The sequence below is a fragment of the Humulus lupulus genome, chromosome 9 (genome assembly GCF_963169125.1).
Source record: "Humulus lupulus chromosome 9, drHumLupu1.1, whole genome shotgun sequence".
NCBI lineage: Eukaryota > Viridiplantae > Streptophyta > Magnoliopsida > Rosales > Cannabaceae > Humulus > Humulus lupulus.
The window spans coordinates 106902061-106918817 of NC_084801.1; positions in this window are offsets into that span (position 1 = coordinate 106902061).

The window sequence follows — 16757 nt, forward strand, 5'->3', positions numbered from 1 at the left end:
GCCACCATCGCTATCAGGAGTTCATAATGTGTTCCATGTCTCCATGTTGCGGAAGTATGTTTCTGATACGACACATGTACTGAGGTATGAGGACTTAGAGTTACAAACAGATTTTTCCTATGAGGAGCGACCAGTTCAGATTTTTGATCGGAAGGACAAAGTCTTACGGAATAAGACAATTCCGTTGGTGAAAGTATTGTGGAGAAATAGCAAGGTCGAGGTAGCGACCTGGGAGTTAGAGACAGCGATGCGGGATCAGTATCCCGAGCTATTCTAGAAAATTTCGAGGACGAAATTCTCATTAGGAGGGGATAGTTGTAACGACCCAAATTCGCTAATAAGGCTTAAGGGCCTTGATTAGTGTGCCGGGACGACATAAATGGGATTTGAGTGAATAGTATTTATTTGAATGAGATATTATGTGATTAATAGTGCCTAAATGATATTATATGATAATTGATGATATTATGTGATAATATGAAATAGATATGTTATATATGTGAGAACCACATTATTATGTGGATAATTCTGCAGCCGGCGACTCGAGGCGATCCTAGGGCTAGATAACGGGAAAAGTCACAACGGGGCATTATAATTGACTTTGGATAAGTCAAGGAGTATTTTTGGTATCGGGTAGTGATTTAGACTATCGGGTGATTGAAATAAATAATTGGAGATATATTTGAGGTTAGGATGTCTACGCGGGATTATTGGGGGATTTTACCGTTTTGCCCCCGGGGATGTTTTCGGTACCCCGAGCTTTGGGATTAGTCTGATAACTTAAGGATAGACTTAAGAAATATGTTAGGAAATAGTAGACACAAGTTTAAACTGACCTTTCTCTCCTTCTCACTCATCTCCCTCTTAGCAAAGGCAAAACCCTGATTTTCAAGGGGGAAATTGACTGAAACTTGGGGGAATTGAAGGGCTGGACTAGAGGATTAGCTCAAGGAACCAATCAAGGGTTGAATTAGAGCCAAGGTAAGCATTAATTTTTGTTTCTGAGGTTAGAAATTTAAGGAGAAATGGCTGAGTTTTTAATAGTTGTGGTTTTGACATTCAAGGTGGGGTTGAGGCTTAAACCTCTGAAGATAGGCCAGGGGATCCTTGGAGAAACGATTCTACAGCTGGGGTAAGGTTTAATTTAAAGTTTGATGGTTGAATTTGAGAGTTTTCATGGCTGGTTTTGATTTCTGTGGGTTTGAAATCTCAGAAATTGGAATTGGGATTAAGGTGAGTGTTAGGTTGGATTGTGTTGTTTAAATCATTCTAATGATGTTGTTATTAATTGGTTTTGAGTTGGGGGCCTTGGATTGGCTTAAGGTGAGGTTTAGAGATTGAAAATGGTGGATTTTTCTGGGTTCGAAGGGACGGGCCGCGGCATTGTTCTTGGTGAGTCGCGGCCCTTCGAGGCTGTCGCATGTTGAGGAAGGAGGGCGAGCCGCGGCATGGTCCAAGAAATGTCGCGGCCCTTACCTGCTTTTGTGCCTTAGATGGTTCTGTTTGGGGGCCATGCCGCGGCATTGGTGGCCTATGCCGGGGCGCTTAAGGGATTTTGGGATTTTGAGATTTTAGGCTTGGGAATTTAACCCAGGGTGCTCGGGATTGAATCTTTTACCATATTTGGTGAAGTTCAATGATCCAAGGACTAGAATTTGGTTTGGAAACTCATTTAATATTGTTAATGGTATATTTCATCATGGTTGTGACTAGGTGCTAAGCTAGGGGTCGGGGATCGGATCGCGCTCAAGGAGTATCGCCCATAGCTAATTCATCTAGAAGCTAAAGGTAAGAAAAATACACCCGGTTGAATATTTGAACCGGACTAAGGGCTCCATGATATATATGGTTGAAAGAATGGTATTATGCCATGTAAATAGTAAACCAACGGCCTAAGCGTGCCACGGTTAACTTGTGCAATTGGCACGGCTCGGACACTGGTATCCGAGGACAGCTTATTATGCACTGGGCTCAGTTTAAGCGGGTCGGAGTCAGTGGGTTAAACAGAGGGTGCGACCTAAGGTGTCGACCCTAGTATTTGTGTTAATTGATTATTATATTTGGCCATGAATGTGATTAATCAGATTGTTAAATAATCTGAGTATAGATGAGGTTACTTGTACCTTGAAGTGTGCTTATATGCTGTGGATTGAATATCTGAACATGCTTATTGGAATGTCTGTTTGATAATATTGTTTATGCTGTGTATGTTGTTTTCTTGCTGGGCCTTGGCTCACGGTTGCTGCGTGGTGCAGGTAAAGGCAAGGGCAGGATCAATCAACCTTGATTGGAGAGCTCTGCAGGGTGAATGTACATGTCAGGCCGCTTAACCGCCACGGTTGAGGAGATTATAGTGACGAGAGGACCAGAACCTTGAATTTTGCCTTAGTATGGCTAATGTTTACTCTTAACAGCTGAATTTTGTAAACCGACTTTTAAACGTTGTTAAGTTTTGGGGATCCCGTCTGTAAACTGTTTATAACTTATAAAATGTATCTTTTGAGGCCAAAATGTCTTTTAGCCCTAGAACTCTTTAGCTAATGACACGTTTTGATTAAATGACTTGATTAGCAAGTCTCACACCTTTATAAATACACAGTGTAGCGGTCTTGGCTATCCAGGGCATTACAACTTCTCCTTAGACACTATATGTGGAGGTCCACACTACTTGGCTGATGATAGTAACAAAGCAAAGGAGAGGTATGCCCAGACACTTCGACATGAGCAGGAGTGCTAGGATCAGACTTGGTGAACGGAGCGCGATCAGAATCCACTGGAATGGCGAACATCTGAAGATTTATTATCACTAAATACCGCTTTCAAAGTGGTAGCTTAATTTCAAGTTGTTTAACTTGTCATTTAAGTTTGGTTTATGAGCTGGTTATTTGCTGACCAGTCATTTATTTTTTGAACAATTTTTGTTGTTTAACACTCGTTATTAGACACGTTTTGTCCTTTTTAATTTACGAGTAATAAAAGAGACTACGCTCAGCGTGGTCGATTCTTGCAACAAATGTGCATGTGTGTTAATTATCCGAACAGTGTTCAATTGGTTGGTAAAATCAAACAGTGTTCAACTGGTTGGTACGTTCAAGTAGTGTTCAACTGCTCGAATATTTTCCATATATTCTATGTGTTTCACGAGTAATTAACTGTTCGATCAGATTCGGTCAAGTAGCAAGTGACCAAGGATCTTTCAACCCTCAATCACTTGGGTGGCACATAGGGTATACTGGTATATAAATTCAACACAGGCAATAAGAGCACGAGTAAACATATTTGTTTTTAGGCTGACCTGTAAGTTTTTGAAGTCGAAAAGGCCATTAAGCTAACTTGTTTTACAAAGCTCAAGTAACTTGGAAATTTTTCGAAATTTTAAGTTAGAAGCAAATATTCGTGTGTAAACAAAATATTATGCTCATAAAATGTTAGAGCAATAAGAGTGTGAGAAAGTATACTTAGTAGGGATTTATGAAATGTTTATAATTTCTAAGTTAGAAAACTAAGTACTCATGTGAAAATTCATGATATAAACCAAAAATACTTTATTATTCGTGAAAGGCTTGAATGCTTTAAGAAAAGTAAAGTGAAGTATCAAATAGCTCGGCCGTATCAGGAAAATATCAAAAGCATGAAGAAAATGAAGTAGACTGCTATCCAGAGGACAAAGCTGTTACAAGTTGAGCATGGCCTCCAAACACTTTCTTTGGTCGGTCCAAACTGCTCACTGGGTGGGAAGATTGTTTCTTGGTTGATCAACACTGTCATCATCAGGGGTTTCCTCGAGTCAAAAAGATAGAGCAGAAGAGGCAGGCATGGTGCCAGCTGGAAGGGCTGCCTCCTCGGTAGCCTTGGCTTCACATTTGGCGAGCTCCTTGGCTTTTGCTTCTTCAGAAAGAAAGTCAAGGTTGAGAGGTTTTTTTAGCTTCCAAATCTGGTAGAAGCAGTTGAAGAAGATTTCTTCGTAGCGAGCAAGATCAGCTTCCTTATCCTGCTTCAACTCCTCGATCTCTTGAACATTTTTCTCCTGTTGATCGGTTAATTTCTTGATGGTTTGGATGAGTTTGTTGTTCTCTTCAATCAATTCCTTCAATGTTCTTTCTCGGTCAGCAACTATTTTTCTGCCTGCTCAGTTTTTTCTTGAAGGTCTTTCTCAGATTTGGTCAGGTACTCTATCTTCGCTTAGGATTCCACCAATTGATCATTCAAGACTTTGATCAATTCCTTATAGTCTACTGCTCGGTGTTGAGCATGACTGATAATGATAAGTGCCTGAAATGGATAACATAAAGTTGCTTAGAGTAAAAACAATTAAGAACCAAGTGGGATGTATTGATTATAAAATACTTACACTCATCATTTGAGCAAGACCTCTCTGAAGGACAACTTCAACGCTAAGCCGGGGTAAAGACTCAAAGGTTTGAGTTGTTGTAGCATGATGTAGAGTGTGGTCTAGCAATTCCTTTCCACTATCACCATCAATGCGATGGGGCTCACTTAAGCCAGCCGAACGGGTAGGTGTTAAGCTAGCAAAAGGAGGAATCGATGAAGGAGTCAACTGCGGTATGGTGATAGGCTGGTCAGATAATCTCCCCTGGCTGGTCTGTACATTCTTCGCGACTTTGGTCAGAGGGTTTGAGCTACTACCTTCCCTAGACTTTCTCTTTTGGGCAGAGGACGTGTTGAATTGTTTAAACATATCTGGATCAGCAAAAAAATAGTGAAGCACAAACCTCGTTAGTCAAAATGAGAGATAATATATAAGTAAATGGAAATTTTACTATTACCACATAACTCTACAAATTTCATACAATCATTCTCAAAGGAAGTTATTTATAACAAAACATCAAACTATGGTTATTGATTAGCAGAAAAACCTGAGTTTAGAATTTCATCAAGAAAGTCGTTTTCTTCTTCAGATGATGAGCTACTTTTCTATGGAGCTCAAGGGTCTTTCCTTTCCCAGGATTTGTAGGAATGGAATGTCTATGATGGTCTTCTGAAAGGGGTTCCCTAATAGTAAGGTCAGCTGGTATGCGTGAATAGGGAGATGGCTCAGGAGAAAACTGATCCGTCACTACTTCAGTATCGGCATTTGACTAGTCAGTTGCGTTCACTTCTTCAGTAGTGCTACCTTCTATGATGTTTTGATTGCTTGGTAACAACCCCACCAGCTGAAGATTGTCCACGTTGACCAGCCCTTTGACATTTTTCTCTTCCATAGACATATTAGCAAGTTCTTCTGCTCAAGAATGCATTTCCCTAGTTGGTAGAGGTTGATGGAAACGGCCTGCATGCGTGAAAGCCAAGTTGTTGGCCTTAATGTCTAGAGTGAGAAAATATTCTGTATAGTATTTTCCGGGATTCGATTTATGCGCGATACGATGAAGATACTTAATCCCTTTTTGCCTATAGAAGAGGTGGAAAAAACTTGTATTCTTATGGCTTGGATTAGTCCTAAAATTAAAAAGGTAATGCACTTCATGAGGAGTTGGTGGCTCCTAGGCTTGAAAGTAAGTGAGAATATATAAAGCGGATAGTGCTTGAATTCCATTAGGAGCTATCAGGAAGGGAGAGACATTGAAGTAGTCTGCTACTGACCGAAAAAAGGGATACAGTGGGATAGTAGCTCCTACAAAAACATGGTATCTAGACCAGGCGCAGTAGGGTTGACCAGGATTGTTAGCTCTCTGGTGAGGTCGCGGGCATATCACATTTACTCCTTCAAGGCCCGAAGCCTGAATGTGTTTATCGAGCATTTTGGAGTTAAGTTTAGAAGGTTTGGCTATGAACCAAGAAGGTGTTCCATCTTCATCATCTTTTCTTGGTTTTAAAGCAACTGATTGCCTAATCTCAGTTGTGAAGTTTTGGGTAGTCTTTTTCCGGGGCTTGCTAGCTTTTTGGACCTAGCGAGATGGCCTTGAAGAAGCTGCAGTTTGAGCTTCACTACATTCCACTACCTTTTGTGTTGCTCTTCGAGCCACTTGAGGATCTTGGTCTTGAGGAAGTCGATTAGATTTTTTCACCCTCATTAGCGAATGTTGAAGCTGTTGATTAAGAAACTATTCTTCGTGAAGGAAGTATAAGGACGACCGGGGAAGGATTTTCTTAAGGCGATGAAGGCGATCCTCGGGAGTAGGACTGTTAGGAGATTTGGATGAAGACTCGCTACTTTGAGGAGTGTCACTTGACTTGGGAATTGAAGAGTCCAAGTTTGTATGGTTGTCACCTCCCCTGTAGTCGAAGCGATTCATCTACAAAAAAGTATGGGGAGGTGAGTGAACCAAACAAACATAAATCAATGAATGCAAAGAAAAAATATTTACTACTCAGTAAAATATTTTCTAGTAGTAAAAATATTTTTTACTCCCCAGATAAACATGTATGAGGGTGACAATAATAACAAAAAAAAATTTGGTGCCTAAAATGCATGAACCATTTTTTTACAAGCCCAAAGGCTTGGGAGTATTTAGGGCCAAGCAGATGGTGTGTTGGCCGAGCAGTTTGTGTGGTGACCGAGAGGATGGTATGCGTCCGAGCTGTTCTTGTGGTGTCCGAGCAGATGAGGCTACGCTCGAGCCATTGGCACGAGTGTCGAAGAGGAAGGAGGAGCATCCAAAATATTTGCATGATGCCCGAGCAGAAGGGGAGCATCCGATCGGCTAGGAACTGGTCCGAGTGGATGGGCATGTCCGAGCGGATTGGGCATATTCGAGTCGCTTATGCGCACATCCAAGCAACTTGGGGCGTATCCAAATGTTCGAGCAGTCAACTGAAAATAGACGATTGGCCATGCCCAAATTTTCTAACAAGCTATTTCCGAGGAGCTAGGCCATCCTACTTGTTACGTATGAATTTGAGGGCCAAAAATAGTGACTAATAGGATATAGGGTCTGAAAAGACCATAAATCTCAAAGGCATGGGGCACAAACATGTTTTTCTACTCATGGGACACTACATCAAGATCAAAAGGTGGGATTTGAAGAGTTCAAGAGGTTCTAAGGAAAGAAGTGTTCATCAAATACCCATAAACCTAGATATGCAATGTAGAATGAAAAATCAGTTTTTCTTCATAAAATGGGAGACCAAATTGATTTACCCATAGCCTAAACTACATCAAAACAGCTGCAAATGGCATCATTCATCAAAGATTCATACACAAATCCAAGAGTGCATTCTAAGAAGAGGGTTTCAGCACATATGGGTTCTAACAAACTTTTATGTAAAATTTTAAAGCTTAAAAAGATTACAAATGAAGATGAGGAAGAAGAACTTACCCAAATATCTTGAAGAGGTGTTGATTTCTTGAAGAATCCTTGGATTTTCTTGAAGGAATTGGAACACTTTTGAGCTTTTTGGAGGTTTCGGCCAAGGGGAGAATAAAGGGTTGTTTATGAGCATTTTTTTTCTTATGAATTGTAAGAACCTATGGGTCTATTTAAAGGAAAGAGAGTGGAAATTTTCACTTACCCTTAAAACTCTTAAAATTCTTTTGCTAGTCTCTCCCCCAAAATTAGGGACAAATAACTACCATGATCGTGGTCTAGAGAGTTCAGTAGTAGTTTGTTTGAAAAGGTGGGAGAATGCGGAGAGCCAGTTTTTTTATGACCTCGACAACTAAGAAAAAGTTTATTATGTGAGTAAATCATATAATAAACTTGGGGGGCAAATGTTATCCCCAAAATTTGAATATGATGACGTGGCAATCCAAAGTGACAATGGCAATGAATGGCAGGACAAAGATTTGAGATTAATCTTCGGAGTTGTGATATTACTGGACATGAGAATTATTTATTTGGTTTGGAAGTGATTTGACTGACCCGGTAGAATTTCTATCCGACTGGTAAAAATTTTTGACTGACCAGTAAAATGTTCTGGCCGACCAATGGAGTATTTTGGCCGACCAGTGAAGTATTTAGGCTGAACAGTCATTAGTTTTGGCCGACCAGTGAAGTATTTAGGCCGACCAGTCATTAGTTTTGGCCAACCAGTCAAACGTTTTGCCTAACCAGAAGAGTGTTTTGGCCGACCAGATAGATCAGAAGCTCAACCTATGATTCTTCAGCAAAATTTTAATTACAACTTCAGTTAGAATTATCTGTAGCCACAGCGGGAATCTCTTAGATATCCCGAAATAATAGCTATATTGTTGTAATTTGAATTTATTTATATTTTAGTTAATTAAAGTTGGTTGGAAGAACCAAGGACCCCATCAAAGGATATTTCTGATGTACAATCCATGAACCTATAAATAAATGGCTCATGGCATCAATTAGGGGGATCTGGTCTTTTGAAAGGAAAAAGAGCTCTCTGGTTTTGAGAACTTGGGACTGTTCCTTGGGGCATTCTTGGGGAATTTTCTAAGAGAACTTAGAGAGAGACAGCTTGTATTCTCTATAAAGAGAAACTCTTTATTTTTCTACTTACACTTAAGAAACTCAGTTGGCTCAAGTTCATCTGATCTTAAGTGTAGGTTAAATATATCACAACTCCAAGTGGATTAGGCTATTACCAACAAATTGGGGCTGAACCACTATAAAAATTACGTGTGTTATTTATTTTCTATTCAAGGATTACTCTAGTTTTGGCATCTATTCGTCATTGGCCAAAATTGTGATTAACAATTGGCAAAGGTATCATTGAAGTTTTTTTCACCTTCGGCAAGAAAGTCACATTAGTGAATGTGTTTTATCTTCCCGAAATGAGTAGAAATTTGGTAAGTGGAGATTTTCTTGGCAACCCCGGCATTAAGGCCATTTTTTAGTTTGGTAAACTTATTCTTACCAAGTCCAATGTATTTTTGGGAAAGGGGTACTCTTGTGAGGGTATGGTCAAATTGTGCACCAATTATGTAACTTTCAATGTTATCAATAAAGATGTTAATTCTAATTTTATTGTTGAGTACGATTCTTTATTTTTATGGCATCTTATACCATCTCATATAGGTTTTTCAACCATGAAAGGAGTAGTAAAGTGTGGTATGATTGCATGAAACATTAAAAACTAAGGAAAATGTGAAACATGTGTTAAGGCAAAATATATAAAGAAATCATTTCCTAGTGTAGAAAGATCATCTAATTTACTTGATTTAATCCATAGTGATCTTTGTGAATTAATGGTGTTTTAACTAGAGGTGGTAAAAAGTATTTTCTTACTTTTATAGCTGATTTTAGTTGATATACCTATGTTTTTTCTTTTAAAGCATAAATAATAGACTTTTGATGCTTTTAAAGTATATAAATTAGAAGTTTAAAATTAACTTAATAAAAAGATTAAGGAGCTAAGAAGTGATAGAGGAGGATAGTACTTCGATAATGAATTCAATACATTTTGTGAAGAAAATGGCATAATTCATGATTGTACCGCACCATATAACTCACAACACAATGGTGTTGCCGAGAGAAAAAATAGAACTTATCTAGAGATGATAAATTCTATGTAAGTGTTTTCTAAGTTGAACTTCAACCTATGGGGTTAAGTGTTATTAACCGCTTGTCACATTTTTAACCGAATACTAATGAAGAGAAATGAGATATCTCCATATGAGTTATGGAAAGGGGAAAAACCCAATATAGGGAACTTCAAAGTGTGGTGGTGTCTTGCATATTGCAAGAAAAATGAACCTAATAAACCTAATAGAACAAAGTTTGGTTTAAGAGCCATAAAGTGTATTTTTGTTGGTTATGCCAACAATAGTAAAGCTTATAGGCTATTAGATCTAGAGTCTAATGTTGTGATAGAATCTAAAGAAGTTGAAATCTTTGACAACATGCTATGTAACTATAATTCTCAAGCTTCAACATCTCGAAAGGAAAATTTGTTATATGAGAACAATTCTCAAGTATCTACTTCCAAAAATGATTATCAAGAGGAGAATTGTCAAAGGAATGTAGAGCAACCCATTGAACATAGAAGAAGTAAAAGGGTTAGAAAAGAGAAAAGTCTTGGATTGGATGAGATAGATTCTCAACGAATTTCATTCTACATGGTAGAAGTAAATAGGGAAGAAGTCATTAGGAAAATCCGAATAGTACTTCTTGTTGAGGATGATCCTAAGACTTATAAAGAGGTCATTCAATCTAGAGATAGTGAATTTTGGAAAGAAGTCATCAATGATGAGATGGATTCCATTCTTTCGAATAACAATTGGGAATTGGTAGACCTCCCACTGAGGTCTAAGCCAATTCGGTGTAAGTGGGTCTTTAGGAGAAAATACCACACTGACGGCACTATCCAAACCTCTAAAGCTAGATTAGTAGCTAAAGGGTTCATGCAAAATGAGGGTATTGATTATTTCGACACCTATGCGCCTGTTGCAAGAACAACTTCTATAAGAATTTTGTTCGCTTGTGCTTCTATACACAACTTTTATGTTCATAAAATGGAAGTCAAGACGACATTCCTTAATGATGACCTCAATGACTAGGTCTATATTGACAACCCGAAGGGTTTGTCCTACCAAAGTATGAACATAAAGTGTGTATACTTGTAAAATCCTTATACGGATTGAAACAAGCTCCAAAGCAATGACATGACAAATTCGATCAAGTCTTTTTCTCTAATGAGTTTTGTTATCCCAAAAATTTGAAAAGATGATTTGGCAATAAAATTGACAAATGGCATGAATTAGTTGGGTGATCTGGCTCAGCGGTAGCCCAATGCATCAGTTAAAAATTGGACTGCTTGAGAGGTGCCATAATCAAATTAAATACACCCAACCGAAGAGAATATTTGGTCTAAGGGTTGCTTGGCTCAGACCCCAGTTTGAAGACCCTAGAGATTGGTTTGAAACCAAGTCCAAGAAGATTGAAGGAGGGGTTTGGATTTTGGTTCGAGGGATAAAAGCAACAGGTCCGATCGGACCTTAGCTTGAGGAGCCTCTTGATATTTTGGCTCGAGTGTATCCGAGGTAAACCTCTCAAGGTTTCCTAGGTGTTGGCTCGAATGTGTCCAAAGAGAGTGACTAAGGGAAAGAGGTCTCGTGCGGGCCAAAGTTTGGGACTTAGGTTTCAGTCAAGGGAAAACCACATCATGTCCGATCGGGTATAGGTGAAGATGGCAAGGGAAGAGATGCCTCGGACTTGTCCGAGGTGAAGTGCCAGTCAGGGTGGCTCAGACCACTTTGGTCCGAGGAGAAGGACATCATGTCCGATCGGACATTCCATGGGAGAGTTGCCTCGGACTTCCCCGAGGAGAAATGCAAGGTAAGGTGCCTCGGACCACTTTGGTCCGAGGGGAAGGCATGAAAGGGATGGCTCGGACCACCTTGGTCAGAGGAGAAGATTACAAGGTCCGGTCGGACCTTGATTGAAGGAATTAAGCTCGAACTTGACCGAGGTGGGATGCCAAAGAGGATGGTTCGGACCACTTTAGACCAAGGAGAAGGCCATCATGTCCGATCGGACATGTCATGGAGGAGGTTACCTCGGACTTACCCGAGGTAAGGTGCAAAGGGAGTTGGCTCGGACCACCTTGGTCCGAGGAGAGCCAAACTTGCATGACCTTTGGTCCGAGGAGAGCCAAGCATATACCACCGTTGGCCCACGGAAAGCTTGAAGGAGTAATCAACATGCATGTGAGACTACGTCAAACTCCCCGAAACAACTTTAGTGAGAATTGGTCTAGGCACCCGGGAATCTCTCACTCCTCACTCGAATTTAGGGATCAGTTGTATTTTAAACATTTATTGTAATATAAATATAAGGTGAATAATAAAATATCCCTATCTAAAGGGGATATCAGTTGAGAATCCCAAGCCTATAAATAGAGGGTTGGGAGGATCGTAAAAGGACTTTTGGTAAATTGAGAGTTAACCTGTGTTCTAGAGAGAGAAAGTGTTTTTCCTGAGAGAACCCCTTTTTGTATTCTGGAATATTTGCACTGAAGAAACTCAGTTGACACTGGTTCATCTGATCTTGAGTGTGAATACAGTAATAAAATCTCTAAGTGGATTAGGCTATTACCGATTATCGGGGCTGAACCACTATAAAATCTCGTGTTATTTAATTTCATTGATAAAAAAACTGTCTGTTGTCGTTTATAATTCTCTTGAAGGCTTGTCGTATTTGACGTTCTCTCGTCGTTGGCTAAAATCACAGTCAACAGGTTTAGGCATAACAATGGAGACAAGTGTTTGTATTCCAAAACTTCTAAGGGATATGGGATCATTGTTTTCCTATATGTGGATGATATGCTTATTTTAAGTGATAGCATGAAAGTGATAGTAGAAAGAAAGAGGTTTCTATCATTAACCTTCAAAGATGAAAGATCTTGGAGAAGTTGATACCATACTTGGTATCAAAGGGAAGAAAAATAGTGGGGGTTTTTCTTTGGGGCAAGCCCACTATATTGAGAAAGTATTGAAAAAATTTAACCATCTAAAGGATAAAGATGCCAATACTTCATTCGCCCATAGTGTAAAATAAGAAAACAATGAAGGAAGAGTGATGGCTCAATTGGAGTACGCAAGTCCTATAGGGAGTCTTATGTATGTCGCCCAGTGTACTAGACCTGATATAGCATTTTGCAAGAAAACTTATTAGGTTTACTATTAATCCAAGTGTGGATTACTGGAAGGCTATTGGGAGAGTCCTAGGCTATCTTAAGAGAACCAATGGACTAAGCCCTCACTACTCCAAATTTCCCTCAATCATAGAAGGATATACAGATCAAAGTTGAATATGCAATCTTAGGGACAAATTGTCTACAACTGGTTGGGTATTTACACTTGGTGGGGGTGTAATTTCTCAGGGTTCAAAGAAACAAACATGTATATCTCACTCTACTATGGAAGCAGAGTTCATATCTCTAGCTACTACCGGTAAAGAGGTCGAATGGTTAAGGGATCTTTTGATGGAGATACATCTAATCAAAGATCATGTATCCACTATCTCGATACAATGTGACAGCCAAGCAACATTAGCTAGAGCATACAGCGAAGTGTATAATGGGAAGTCTAGATACATTAGTATAAGACATGGATATATAAGATAATTGATTCAAAGAGGAGTCATCTCAATATCTTATGTGAGAACAAGTGAAAACTTGGCGGATCCTTTTACTAAGCAACTAACAAGAGATTAGTAGCTACCTCATATCCAGGGATGGGACTTAAAATCCCAAAAGAGATTCACGATTGATGGTAACCTATCTTAATACTAGTTCCTTAACTAGTGTTAGGTTCAATAGGTAATACCAAGTCAATCAAGTGAATATTAGTTGTACTCAATTGTTATCCCCAAAACTTCAGTTTAATGACGTGGAAATTAGAGGTGACAGGTGGCAACTCATGGCTACCAAGTGGAGCAGTAATGGTTAGTAAGTGTGTTAACCAAGGGAACTGCAAAAGTTAGAAATGTTGGGAAAACTTATACAGGATCTTTATTTATTTTCATATTTATCTAATATTAAAAAAATTAATACGAGATAGCCTAAAACATGTTTCTAAAATTGAATTCAAAGACAAACAAAGAATAGAATACTTACAGTATACGCAGCGGAATAAAACAGTCCTTCCTTCAGTTTCTCTAACTCTTGTATCCTCTCTGCCACAGAGTATTATCAAGAAACTAAACCGATCTTCTATTTTCTTCACAATCTTCCAATGTATCCTTAGAACCACCTAGACTAGTGTGGGAAATTCTCAACACATGAGATAGATATAGAGAGAAGAAGAGAAAATAACAAAGAAGCTTAGAAAAGGACTTGTGTTTAGAGAGAATCTAAAACTATCAGAAAACCAGTGATTAAACATATGTTTTGACTTCTCTCTAAGCACTCCTTTTATAGACTCAATTAGGCCATTTAATTTAATTAAAAAATCAATAAAATAATAACCATTTTGAAGCCCTAGGTCAAAATTATCATGGGCTTTAGACCCGTGAAATTTCCCATTTGATTATAAGTCCATTGGACTTAAAATCAAGGCCTGTATTATTTTCTATAGATTTAATTAATTAAATAATTATTTAAATCCTTTATCAAATTAATTATTTATAATTTGAACCTTGATTTAAACTTATTTTTTAATTTAGATACTAATTTATCTTAATTAATAAATCTGCCATAATTTCTCTTTTCTTCTCAAAATTACACAACTCTGTGAAACTATCCAAAATTGACCTGGTCAACTTTGATAATTCTAATTTATAATTAAATAATTTAATTGAGACTATCTAGATGATTTTATCCAAGGTACAATGGGGACCATGGGCCTATGAAATCAAGCTCCAATAAGTTATCATAAATCTAACAAATAAATTTACTAACTTATTAATTCCTCGTGACTCCACTATAGACTCTGAATTGCACTCTTGAATTCATAGAACACTCTATAAAAAATATAGATACGCTATTAATTATCCATTGTTACAACCATAATTGTCACTCAATCCTCTATAGACGGTCTACAATGAGATAGGACTAAAATACTGTTTTACCGCTCATTGTATTTTATCCTTAAAACACTTAGTTCCTTGTAAATGATATTTCAGTAAACTAATTTAATTACTGAAATGAGATCTCTATCATTTAACACCTTCAACAAAACTAAAAGGGAACCATCGTTTCACTTCTTCATCAGAAGCTATAGATGTTCATATCTATGATTAACACTCCCACTCAACTATACTACCGAGTTCCCAAGATGTAAGTATGGGCTAGTCCGTACGGTAAGCTGGTAATGAACAAGTCAAAGAACTTGAATAATACAATCAGTTAGAATACTAACCACTAAGAATTGAGATTGAATTGACCTATGGTTAACTATATGATATGACTAGAATAGATAATAATAGTATGTTTACTTTTCTTATCAACTATCATTATCGGTCATGTCCAATGTAACAAATACATCTGATCTTATCTATTTTGCTAATTTTCTGGAAAGAACATAACACTGTAATGTGTAAGTAGATCATATCGTAGATTGGCAAGTCAGTGTAAATCCTGTGCACAAACTAATCTTAGGACAAACTTATTTTGAACATATAGTCATATTTATATTCCACTGTGATTACGTCACTATAAATAAGATTAGCTATATGCTCAGGATTTAATAGAAGTTTATATTAAGCAAATAATCATGAAAATAAAACATGTAAGCAAAGTGATTAACCAAGTCAAAAATTGATTTCTATTCTTTTATTGATAATAAAATGAGATTACAAAGAATTTGGGTTTTAATTAGGGCATAAAACCCCAACAAACTCCTACTTGCACTAATTGAAATTAATGCCCTAATTCTACTAATCGCATTTCCTTGATATGCTTATTAAATGTAGCTTCTGGTAGTGTCTTTGTAAATGGATCTGCAAGATTGTCTTCAGTTGCAATCTTCATAACCTTCACATCTCCCCTGGCCACATATTCTCGAATAATGTGATACTTCCTTTCTATATGCTTACTCCTCTTGTGACTTTGAGGTTCTTTCAATTAGGCTATCGCTCCTGTATTGTCAAAAAACAACACAAGTGGTTTATCCATTTATGGAATAACATCAAGATCTGAATAGAACTTCTTTAGCCAAATTATTTCCTTAGCTGCTTTTGATGCATCTATGTACTCAGCCTCCATGGTGGAATCTAAGATTGCAAAATGCTTTACACTTCTCCAAATCACAGCTCCACCCCCAAGAGTAAACACCATTCTAGAAGTAAACTTCCTGTCATCAACATCAGTCTGAAAATCTGAATCGGTGTAGCCTACAGGGTTCAGAACATCACCCTTGTAGACTAACATATAATCCCTAGTCCGTCTCAAATACTTCAGGATATGCTTAACTGCTATCCAATGTTCTGGTCTTGGGTTTGACTGATTCCTGCTCACTACTCCCACTGCATAGAAGATATCTGGTCTAGTACACAACATGGCATACATCAGACTTCCAACTGCAGATGCGTAAGGAACTTTTCTCATTGCATCTTCCTCTTCAGGAGTTTGGGGAGACTGTTTCTTTGAAAGATGAATTCCATGGCGGGACGATAGACGCCCTTTCTTGGAATTTTTCATTGAGAAACGATCAAGCACTTTATCTATGTAAGATGCTTGAGATAGAGCTAAGAGTCTGTTCTTTCTATCCCTGATGATCTGGATACCTAGAACATAACTTGCTTCACCCAAATCCTTCATCTGGAATTCAGTGCTCAGCCAATTCTTCACATCTGATAATTTCTTAGCATCGTTTCCAACGAGTAAGATATCATCTACAAAAAGAACCAGGAATACCACTATTTGATTTGCCTTCAGTTGGTAAACACAGAGCACATCAATATTTTGTTCAAAGCCATAGGTTTTGATTATTTCACCAAACCTAAGATTCTAGGAACGAGAAGCTTGCTTAAGTCCACAGATGGACCTATTCAACTTGCAAACTTTTCTTTCTTGTCCAGATACTTTAAATCCTTCTGGCTAATCCATATAAATGACTTTGTCAAGATTTCCATTAAGAAAAGCTGTCTTGACATCCATTTGCCAGATCTCATAGTCGAGAGCGGCTGCTATGGATAGGAGGATACGAATGGATTTGAGCATGGCTATCGGACTAAAAGTTTCCTCATAGTCCACGCCTTCTCTTTGGGTATAACCCTTTGCCACTAATCGAGCTTTATAAGTCTCGATATTTCCATCAACACCTCGTTTCTTCTTGTAGATCCACTTGCACCCAATGGCCCTAAAGTCACTAGGTGCTTCCACAAGATCCCAGAGGGAATTTGAGGACATGGACTCCATCACCTGTTTCATGGCTTCGAGCCATAGTT